The sequence below is a fragment of the Vigna angularis genome, chromosome 9, assembly GCF_016808095.1.
Source record: "Vigna angularis cultivar LongXiaoDou No.4 chromosome 9, ASM1680809v1, whole genome shotgun sequence".
Taxonomy (NCBI): Eukaryota; Viridiplantae; Streptophyta; class Magnoliopsida; order Fabales; family Fabaceae; genus Vigna; species Vigna angularis.
Window position 1 is genome coordinate 9,924,795 of NC_068978.1, and position 12,718 is coordinate 9,937,512.

Here is a 12,718-nt window from a genome sequence, read left to right on the forward strand (position 1 = left end):
AATAAAATAACCTAAAGTGACAAAAAGTAGAACAAACATAAATACCTATAATTAGATATGCCCTTTTTCTCAAATTAATAGATATATTTTTTTATAATTTTTCATTTTGCATTTCCTCTTGCTTTATTTTGAAGTTAATTTTATTCTTTTTTTTTCTTAATGTTGCTAAGACGGAAATTACGTGTTGACAATATAATAATGATACAATGAATTAAAAAATAATAAAATAATTAATTATTATGTTTTAGAATATCTAGAATTAAAGAAATGTATAATGAAACAAAATTGAAAAGAATTTTTTTTATTAAGGAATATTCTCATCTAAAATATGAGAAGAAAATACATTTAGGATAATAATTTTATCCGCACATAAAGGTAAAAGAAAGAAATTCATAGCAATTTTAAAAAAAATATCAAGTGAGTTTGAAGATAACGATAGTCCATATTTGGCAAGACTATCTGTTTACGAATTGGTCTCTCTAAATACATGAGTAATATATTCAACATTGGTAGCCATATGTATTATTGAAGAAACAAGAGCATAAAACAATAGTGTTTGTTGGATGACTTCCTAATTAATAAGTTGGATAGCTGTTAGGGAATCACTTTCAACAATTAAGTTATTATATCTATTGATATGTCTATTTCTATTCCAAGCTTGATTGCAAATAATTCAGCTTCTGCTGCTGAATCACTGGAGAAGAGGCAAGAAAAAATTCACCATCAGAATCTCTAATAATGCCTCCTACATCGGCCTTTTTTTCATCCTAAGTGTAAGCTCCATCACAATTAATTTTAATACATCCTTTTGAAGGTGGTAATCCAACAAACTAATAATCGTGTAAATTTTGAATTGTCTCTCTAGAAAAAGAAATGTTTGTTTATCAATTGATAATTAAACTACAAAATATAACAATGTAAAAAGTGAAATGAAAATTAAAAGTTTTAACATCTAATTAAAAGTAATAATAAAATAATAATATTAATAACATAATAATAATAATAACAATAATTATTATTATTATAAAAATAAATAATTATAATAAAAGATTATTTTTATATTGAAAAAAAATGACGAGATAAACATGCTCTTAAGAAATAAAACATTCAAATAATCTACTTTCATATTTTTTTTTCTATAAGAAAAATATATCACCCTCTTCAAAGCACAATTAAGAATCACATTGAAAAACTTGAACATAACATTAAACATTGTTTACAATTATAAAACAATTAAAAACATTTTAAATCACATTTCTATGTTATTCTCGGTTATTACTATTATATATAGAAAATAACATCAATCACCATAATTTGTGAACCATATGACTTTTCTTTTAATTCAAAAAGAATATTCATTTGGAATAAAGATACGTTCATTTGGAATAAAGATACGTAGTAGGAAAATTTTATCATTATTAACATTTTAATACAAAAAACTAAAAGAAATTCACCTTATCTTTATTAAAATTGTTGTTTGTGTTCATCCACTAATGTAAATTTGGATATTCTTCAACCTTTGAATAATTGCCATTTATCCAAAATTCACATGTAGTTGATGATGATCTTTAAAAAATCTTTCTTTCTATCTCCATGCTTTATAACAATGAATAGAAAACAATTTTATTTCTAATTAACTCTTTTGAGGAAACAATGATTTTCAAGGAAATAATAGTTTTCAAGAAAATGGAAATGATGATTTTCAAGAAAATAATGGTTTAATACATTTTGGATATGTTTAGTGAAGTGAAATAAGAGAAGATAAAGAGTTAGAAATATAAATAAATAAATAAAAGATAAACTCAACATACAATAATAAAAATAAAATGATAAAATAAATTAAAAAGATAATAAAAAATAAAATAAAGATAACAATAAACCATATTTAGTTATTTTATCTTTGATTTTAAGAAAACTATTAAAATTGCTTTATTTATTAACATGGAGAAAAAAAAATACAATTCTAAAGACTTAAAATAGTTGTCCAATATCTTAATTATTATAAAACCCTTATACTTTATTCGAGTTTAGGTTAGGAATGAAATTTAAATCCCCTATTAATTATATTTTTTTTCCAGAATCAATAAAAGTGAGATAAATAATTAATTTTGATCTTAAAATGTGTGTAGTGTAGTTTTTAAAGAAAGAAATATTAATGAGTCTGAATATGTAAAAAAAATACTAAGATTACATCATAAATTCTGTGAGATTATCTTATTAATAACACTTCACATTATAAAAAATCTTAAACAAAACTTCGCAGAAAAAAAAAAGTATAAATATATTATTTGTCATGAAATATCTTTTATACTAACATAAACTAAATGAAATATGCGATAAACAATAATTTTTAAAATTTGAATGATATTCAACACAATATTTTTATATTCTTCATTTTAATAAAACTATTATTATTATTAGATTTAATTAATATTTAAAATATCCATAAATTTAAATATTTTTAACTTAATCTTGTTAATTTTTTTTTTATCAAATATATATTTAAAATTTAATATTTTTCAATTAAGTTATTTTCTTGGACAGTGTACTTCTTATCTTCTAAATCATTTACATCAATCTTGTAAGCATAACACCTCTTTGATAAATATAGATATTAACATGGAAGTCATTCAAATAACATAGTCAACTTGTTATTCATAATACTTTCAATTAATACAATAAAACTCACTTATTATATTACATTAATATCTTTTTATATTAGCTATAAAATCTTACCAGAATAAATAATATGACTAAACAAAATAGCAATCAAGTCGTCCAAATAAATTAAACCATACCTACTAAATCAGAAAACATAAAAAAATTTAATTACTCAATAAAAAACACTAGACACGGATCTAAATTATTATTACAATTTGTCACACTCAAAATTTCGATAGAATCTTAAACATTTATGAAACAAATAAATAAAGGGTGTTGCTCCCTCCATCACCACCCATTCTTCCTCCACCACCTCATTTCTATTTTACCCATCCCTTCACATCTCTATTCATGTTTTATCATTAGTAAAATTTTATTTTTAGGATTCATATTTTATAACTTTTATTCACTGTAATCCTTTACATGAATGCATGACGATAAACACACTCTTCTTCCTCTCTTTCGATTCATCCTCTCATTGTTTCATTGTGATCTTCTTTCTCTTTAATGTTTCACTTCTTCCTCTTATTCTTTCATTGTGATAGAATTGTGGTGTGAGAGTATGGTGAAGTTTCATTAGTTGTTCTGCTTAGTGAGAGGTTGCAGGTGGTGGCAGAAGGAATTGATCCATCGATGTCAAAGGTCGGTGGGGTGGTGAAGGTGCAGTGCAGAGCAACTTCGTCGTCCAGGTACGTAATAAACCCTAAAATAAACCTTAAAATAAACATGAAAATGTTAAACGAATGTGAACATGCGTCAACGGATGTCAACATCCGTTTAAGCTAAAACGGATATCGACATCTGTTTTGCCTTAAACAGATGTTGACATCCGCTAACGGATGTAAGCATCCGTTTAACGTTTTCATGTTTATTTTAAGTTTTTTTTATTACTTTATTTTTTTATATTAATCCTACCCAATTACATAGGTTTAGCCCTACCGCATCTCCTTAAATACGACCACCCTAAATACGACCACCCTAAGTTGTGTTTCTTCCCTTTCTCCCTCCTTTCCCCCTCCCAAGTTTCAGACCAAGCTTTCTGAACTTACCTCTTCCGATTCTCTGTTGGGAAATGCATTCCCCACGTTCGACTATGATTTCGCGCCCTGGGATGGGCCAGATTTTTTGTCTTTCAACCCTTCTAGCCCCAACCTCGTCACCTCCAGTTTCGCTTCGGACGACCCCAAAACAACGCCTGCCGACCAAAAATCGCCCTCGGACCAGTCCAACTGGGTTGTGTCCCTCATGGAGGAGCAAAAACGCACGAGAATGATATCGAACATGGATTCGACACGAAGGTCACACATGCGTAAACAGAGACACCTAGAGAACTTACGGAACCACATGAACCTGTTTCGAGTTGAAAACCGGGAACTGAACAACGGGTTTCAGTTTCTCCTTCACCGTTGTTACCGTCTACAAACCGAAAATGAGTGGCTTCGGTCCGAACAAACCATGCTCCGCCAAAAATTGGCCGACATAAATCAAAATTTCCTCTTCCGACAATTGCAACCATTTTCCACTGCATGGCCGTGCAATATTGTCATGGCAGAATAAACCTTTGATCAGCATTAACCACATAAACTACTAATCACAATTTGGCGTTCCTTAAGTAACTAAAAACAGTAACTTGTCTTAATTTATTTTCTGTGTAAAATATTTAGAGTAGCTAAAGGTGAAGTAGGGTAGGTGAGAGTGGGGTGAGAATGTGGAATGAAAGGAACTGAGGCTGGGAGAGTTAGGGGTGCGCTGCGGAAAGAGAGAAGGAAAGTTGGAAATGGTAGAAATTTAGGATTTATAGTAATTAAATAGGGTTAAAAGGTAAAAAAAGGTTTTTTTTGTAATTAAATTTTTTTACATAAGGTTGGGGAGGTGGAAGAAGCAAAGGATGTGGTGGAGTATATAAAAGATAAAAGAACATAAATTAAAAATATCGTAATTAAATTTTATATTAAGTTTTATTATTATTATACTTATTATTATTATTTATCATTAAAATTTTATGAAAAGATATAAAAATATTATAGTCCATTACAAAATTATAGAAAAAAAATTAAAAAATAATATACCCAACCAAATTTAACTCGAATAATCAACATACTAACACTTTAAATTATTTAACCTAAAATTTTAATTTAATATATAATTTAGTTTTGAAAATACTTTAGATTGAAATTGTCAAATAATTATTAAAGGCTTAATTGATCACTCACATAATCTTTTATTTATAAAAAGAAATTGATAAAATGTAAATGATAATTAGGTTAATCTTAGACCCAATATAATCATGATAAATAGGATAACTAGACACAATATAATTATGATAAATAAGATAACCCTAGACACAATATAATCATGATAACCCTAGACATAATATAATCATGATAAATAGGGTAAATATTCTAACAAAAATAAATTCTCTTCTTTAATACGATTTATTTATTTATATGTGAGACTTAAGTTTAGTCATATAATTTATTTGAGTTACTTTCTTCACCTTAGTAATTTTATTAACAACCAACACATAATATTATTTATTATAATCAAAAAGATAATATCTTAAACAAAATTTTCAGTTATACGTATTTAAATTTGTATATCTTACTTCAATATGTATATCACAAAACAAGAAGACAAAATGTTAGATATTGCAAATATTTAAAAGTGGTTAATTGTTATCTAGCTAAAAATATAAAAATATTAATGATGTTTAAATATATATATATATATATATATATATATATATATATATATATATATATATATATATATATATATATATATATATATATATATATATATATATATATTCGTTTAGGGTTGCAGAGAATTTAATCAATTTGGAGTACTTGATATTGCACAAATATTTGTTTTTAGAATGATATTTTTTTATCATGTTAATAAATAAAGAAATTTTAGTGGTTTATTTAAAATCAAAGATAAAATAATTAAATATGGTTGATGGTTATCTTTATTTTATTTTTTATCTTTATCTTTTGGAATTTATTTTATTTTTATCTTTTATTTTTATTACTGCGTTTTGATTTTATCTTTTCTTATTATCTTTTATTTTATTTATATCTTTAATTCTTTATCTTTTGATATTTCATTTCACAATTTAAATGAAACATATCCAAAAGATATTAAACCATCATTTCTTTAAAATCATCATTTCCATTTCCATTTCCATTTTCTTGAAAATCATCATTTCCTTGAAAGAGTTATCAGTAAACACAGTTGTCTACTTTCATGGTTACAAAGTATGGAGTTAGCAAGGAAGACTTTTCAAAGATTATCAATGACTGCATATAAATATTGGATAAATAGTAATTGTCCAAAGGAAAGAATGTCCAAATTTACATTGGTGGATTGACACATACAACAATTTTAAGAATGATAAGGTGAATTTCTTTTATCTTTTTGCATTAAAATGTTGATAATGATAAAATTTTCCTACTTTATTCTTTTATTCTAAATGAATATTAGTTTTTAATTAAGAAGAAAACTCATATTATTCACAAATTATGGTGATTAATGTTATTTTCTATCAATAATAATAATAATGGAGAATAACAAAGAAATGAGGCTGAAAAAAATTTTAGATTGTAAATTAATGTAATAATGTTTAAGATGTTTTTTTATCTATATTTTTCATAACGGTTTAAGATGTTGTAATAATTTTGAGTGTGACAAATAATAATAATTTAAGGTTTAAGTCTAAATAAAAAAGGTTTGATAGTATGTACAGAACCTTAATTAAAATAAGCTAAAATAAAATAAACGAAAAAAATAAATTAAAATAAAATAAAATAAGCTAAATTGATAGAAAATAAAATAGAAATAAATGCATATAAATATATATGGCCTTTCTCAAATTATTAAAAGAAAAATTTATAATTTTTATTTCTTATTTTCATTTTTGCTCTATTCGCTTTAAATGAATGAACTGTTAAAAAAAGAAAAACGCGAATTTGCGAGATGGAATATGTTCGTTTGGTTGGATAGGCGAAGATTGATTCGAGTGGATTTGCGACATATCACATTTTCTGTCATCGGTTAAGAAGATGAGATTTAGAGTGATTTGGTCTAAAATGTCATCTTTGCCGGCACTTATTTGAAGAAATATCACCCACAATATTGTTGTATTCGAATCTAAAATTTGTAGAATCGAGTTCAACTCCAACCCATGTTTAATAATAAATAAAGCATACACACAGTTTTAGATATGGAGGCATGTTTGGTTGGAGATGATGAGCAGGAATGGAGGCTGGTGTATGGTGATTGAAGGTTGATGGCTAAAGAGGAAGATGGAGAGTTGTTGAAGATGAAGAAGATGAAGATCGGAGCTTGAAGAAGGAGTTGAAGAGCTGTATTCGTTTCCCATGTTAGGGTATTCGATTTTAGTGAAGAGAAGAAATCAAGTCATGGTTGTATTCAGTTCCCATTCGAGTATTTGGTTCGAGTTCAGTGAAGAAATTAAACTATGGTTGTATTCGAGTCCTGCTGGGTTTTATTTGGTTTCCCTCACATGTATCTGCTTCACCTTACATGTATCCGGTTCCCCCTCACATTTATTTGGTTCCAGAAGGCTGCACACCATTCGTCCATGCGCTGATGGCAGCAGGTATGCTATCTGGCCAGTCGCCATCCATGGACATTATGCAGATGCAGGTGACTCTGCTGCTCTTTTATCTGGCGCCTTACATGTTCTATGCTTTTTATTGGACACTCACTTTACCGTGATAAGTTGGAACAACTTCTAAAGCAAGGTCGACTATTGAGAGATGAAATAAATGCAACTTACAAGATCATGCGTAGGATAGAAGCTGAGGAATTAGCCCTCGATGGGTCTGAAATAGTCATTACAAGCACTAGACACAAAATAGAAGAACAATGGCGCTTGTATGATGGTTTTGATCCAGTATTGGAGCGTAAAATCCAAGCAAGGATCATGCGAAATGTAAGCTGTTATAGGAGATTCGTGCCTCGCATGGCTGTAAGTACCAGATCAAAATGAAAATTTCTACCTACATGTTAATGATTTTTCTTGTGGACCATGATTTCGAGTTATAGATTTCGGGTGGCTAGAGTTAAAATTTCAAGTTTATAAACCTTTTCATTGAAATATTGTAAGTTTGTTTTTCTATCTTGGTTGATTTGAGCCTTTTCTTTTAACCTGACTCCTAAAGCAAAATGTCTCACTGCTTAGTTATATTGCATTAGACAAGTCCACATTTATGAGTATAATCTGTCTTGTTTTTCATTTGGTTTCTTATTTTAAATTGAGATGAGACATAAAGTTTTGTTTTCCATCTTTATAATAAAGAAGTACCTTGCTTTCTATATGGCAACAAACTCTAGCATGGAGTATCATGCTTTATTGTGAATGCATAATTTTAAAAAGACTATAGACTTACCTTTTAGATTGCGTAGGACCTCTTGATAACAGCATGGAGTCCTGTTCCAGAAGCAAGATTACTAAATTATTATTTTTTTATATTTTAAAAATTAATTTTAATAATTAATTTTATTTTTTTCTCTTTATAAACATTTTTACAATTAAATATAATATTAATCATTATCATTTTATATTATTTTCATAACTATGGATATTTTGATCATCTTTAATTTCTATCAATTAAAAAAAATTATAAGTCACATCAATCAAATCTTACACTAATTTTCACAAACTTTACTTCTAAATTTACTTTCACTTAGCTCCAAATCCATTAAAAAAACACAACCATCAATTCATCCTCAAATCCATTCACTCACTCCCCCAAATCAATAAACTAAAGCGAACACAACCTTTGTTTTTGGAAGTTAATTTTACTCTTATTTTTTCTATTATTTTTACTCAAACAAAATTAGATGTTGACTATATAATAACGATACAATGAATTAAAAAAATATATAATAACTAATTATTATGTTTTAGAATATTTAAAATAAAAGAAATGTGGAATGAAACAAAATTGAAAATAAATGCTTTTTTTTATTAAGAAATACTCTCATCCAAAATATAAGAATAAAATATATTTAACGATAATACATTGTTCCAATTTTATCCGCACATAAAGATAAAATAAGAAAATTTGAAGCAAATTTAAAAAGAATAATAGGTGAGTTTGAAGATAATGATAGTCTATCTTTGGCAAGACCATCTACTACTGAATTAGTCTCTCTAAATACATGATTCCAAATAATGTAATCAATATTGACAGTCATATGAATTATTGAAGAAACAAGAGCATAAAATGGATGTATTTGTTGAATGACTCCCCAGTTAATAAGTTGGATAACTATTAATGAATCACTTTCAAGAATCAACTCTTAACACACTAGAGAAGGCAAAAAAAAATTCATCCTCAGAATTTTCATTATAATATGTTTTTTTTTTCGTAAAAAAAAATTGTCACCCTATTGAAGGCGATTTAAAAATCACATTGAAAAACTTGATCGTAACATTACTATATTAATTTATAATTCTAAAACAATTAAAAACTTTTTCAACTTCATTTCTTTGATATTCTCTGTTATTATAATTATTGATAAAAAATAACATCAATCACCGTAAATAATGACTTTTCTTTTTAATTCAAAACCAATATTTATTTGAAATAGAAGAACGTAGGAAAATTTTATCATTATTAACATTTTAATGCAAAAAGCTAAAAGAAATTTACTTTATCATTATTGTTATTTCTGTCAATTCAATGTAAATTTGGATATTCTTCACCATTTGGACAAGGACTCTCATAGATTTAACAACTTTTCATAACAATTTTTTGACAATATGTTACATGTCACTATTTTATTGGCCCATTTAAATTTATTGGACCAATCACAAGTCACCACATAAGTGTTGTAAAAAAGTTGTTAAAAAAAAATTTGTTAAAAACATTTTCATTTAAGTAAGTAACTGAGGCAACAGCCAGTCCATTACCTCGGTTAGGTGAATAACTGAGGCAACAGCCAGTCCATTACCTCGGTTAGGTGAATAACCGAGGTAGTTACCGAACGGACATCTCCCAAAAGGGGACGCTCGGTTGAACGTTTAGGCATCGGTTAAGTAAGTAACTGAGGCATTAACCGAACGGTCATGTGCTTATACGTTTTACTTATTTTCAAAATGCCTTGATATTTTCACTTTACCCTACTGCACTATTCTTCTTCTCACGCAAGAGCGTCTTCCTCTCCCATCTCCCATGTGCCTTCTTCTCGCCATTATCTTCCAACCTAGCTCATGTTCTTGCGCTTATCGTTTGCTCCGAGTGCAGCCTCGTCCTTGAGTCTCGCTCCAACGAAGAGACCTCCGAGGGGCGTACCTTCGCCAACGAGTCCGGCGACAACGACCTCAACCGTGTTGGCGATCCCTTTAACCCTCTTCTCACGGATGACGGCTTGTCTACTGTCATCACCAAGCCCAACGGCTACGGCGGCAAGTTCTTCTCCTCCTTCCTCAGCCGCTAGTAGAGTCGCGGTTCCAACCCCAACCGCGCCCTCATCCATGCTTTCAAGACCATCGCCACCATGTCTGACAAGTCATTTCCTAGGGTTCTAGTCCAGATCCCCATCCCCAATTTTAGTGCTGCTTGGTGAAAAATCTCAGATCTCACATGCTACAGGTTAAACCTCACTCTTACATTTCTCTTTAAAACGTTCACTTCAAATGTTATTAACACATTTGCTTTGTTTTTGCAGGAAAATTTTCTTTGTGGATGATATTTTCATTATGGTATTTTCACTAGCCTGTTTCATTTTCTGCATTGAACTGGATTATGTTTGGTGCTAAATTTGAATTCTGAAATGAATATTGTGGTAGCTTGGAGTTCCAGTATATGATGATACTGGTGGTGATAATAGGGAGTTCTAGTATACTGGTGGTAGCTTGCCAAGGTTATTTTTACTCACAAAAATATGAGTTAAACAAATATATTATAATTTATAAATTATGATGAAAAGTGGAACCTGCCAAGGTTGAACGTAGGACTGAACCTTCATGTGTAGGATATTTTTACTCTACAGGATATTTTTACTCACAAAAATATGAGTTAAACAAAATAAAATAAATGCTTCCATATATTATAATTTATAATTTATAAATTATAATAAAAAGTGAAACCTGACAAGGTTGAACGTAAGACTGAACCTTCCTGTGGAGAATATTTTTACTCATAAAAATATGAATTAAACAAAATAAAATAAATGCTTCAATATATTATAATTTATAAATTATAATAAAAAGTGTAACCTAAGAAGGTTGAAAGTAAGACTGAACCTTCCTGTAAAGGATATTTTTACTCACAAATATATGAGTTAAACAAAATAAAATAAATGCTTCAATATATTATAATTTATAAATTATAATAAAAAGTGGAGCTGCTCTACCATTGTGGTCTCAAGCTGGGTTTCTTCTGCACCCCTCGGTCCCACGGTGGGCGCCATTTGTTTCGGTTTAATTGGGGTCCGAGGTTGTCCGTCTTCAATCCTAACCTCTTCTGTCTGCAGATATGTCCTTCACTATGCCAATCTGTTCGTCCAGTGTTTAAGTTGTCCTCCCGGCCAAGGGTGGTCCTGTAGAAAATACTTCGACGCTCCAGTCAGAAAAAACTGCCCCTTGTGTATTCTGATAGTAAATTGGAATAAGATGATTTTACCTAAACATTAATATTGTATTTATTGGCCTCATAATTGTCCAGCCCATTAATTATATTAATTATTCATTAATACAATATATTTATGTAATATAATCTGTCAATCACCCATAAATACCATATATTTGCCTTTGATATGGTCATTAAATATATTAAGTGGTCATTAATGACATCCATCTTACCTGGCTCGCGATCACTAGATTACTAGTTAACTTAAACACTGGACAAACGGATTTGCATAGTGAAGGGCATATCTGCAGGTAGAAGAGGTTAGGATTGAAGACGAACAACCTCAGACCCCAATTAAACCGAAACAAATGGCGCCCACCGTGGGGCCGAGGCGTGCAGAAGAAACCCAGCTTGAGACCACAATGGCAGAGCAGCTCTAGTTACATGTGCTTCGGGAGATGCAAAGGCAGATGCAAGAACTAAGGGCAAAGGTGGCGGCTTTAAGGGCTGAGCGTGACGGTGGCCCCGAGGGAAGACAATCGGCAACCTGATAGGGCCGATCGGCGGCATGACGATTCACATAGTAGGAGCAGGAGTAGGGAACGACCTCTTAGGGGTCATATCAGTTAAGTACAATTTGTAATATGATATTCAAGAAATAATACCAGATGTTTTTAGATATTTGTTAGCTTATTGTTTGCAGTCAAAAACTCACCTCTACCTAGAGCGGAACTACAACTCGCTCGGTGATTCCACAAACGAATCATCTCAACCAAGAGCGAAGCAAATGCACCGCTCGGTGATTCGACAGACGAATCACCTCTACCCAGAGCGCAACTACGACTTGCTCGGTGATTCCACAAACGAATCACCTTTACCCAGAGCGGAACGACGACTTACTCGATGACACTACAAATGAATCAACTTCGACCACAAAACTCCTTGGTAGAAGAAGACAATCACCCGTAATCGCATTCGGTCCAACTGTTCCTACCACTACTTAACTGCTTGACTTATAAAACCCTTTCGCACCTGCAAACAGCTGCTCGGGGCTTGGGGGGCTTAATGTACTATACCTGGGTAGCCGACCGTTCGAGGGGAGTGTATTTATTTGGAATAAGATGATTTTACCTGAACATTAATATTGTATTTATTGGCCTCATAATTGTCCAGCCCATTAATTATATTAATTATTCATTAATACAATATATTTGTGCAATATAATCTGCCAATCACTCATAAATACTATATATTTTTCTTTGATATGGTCATTAAATATATTAACTGGTCATTAATGACATCTATCTTACCTGGCTCGTGATCACTGAATTACCGGTTGGTGCGGATGACACTCCCCTCGAACGGTCGGTTACCCAGGTATAAGGTATATAGTACATGAATGTTAACCACTTTTAAATATTTGTCGTATCTAAGTTTTTTGTTTTTTGTTG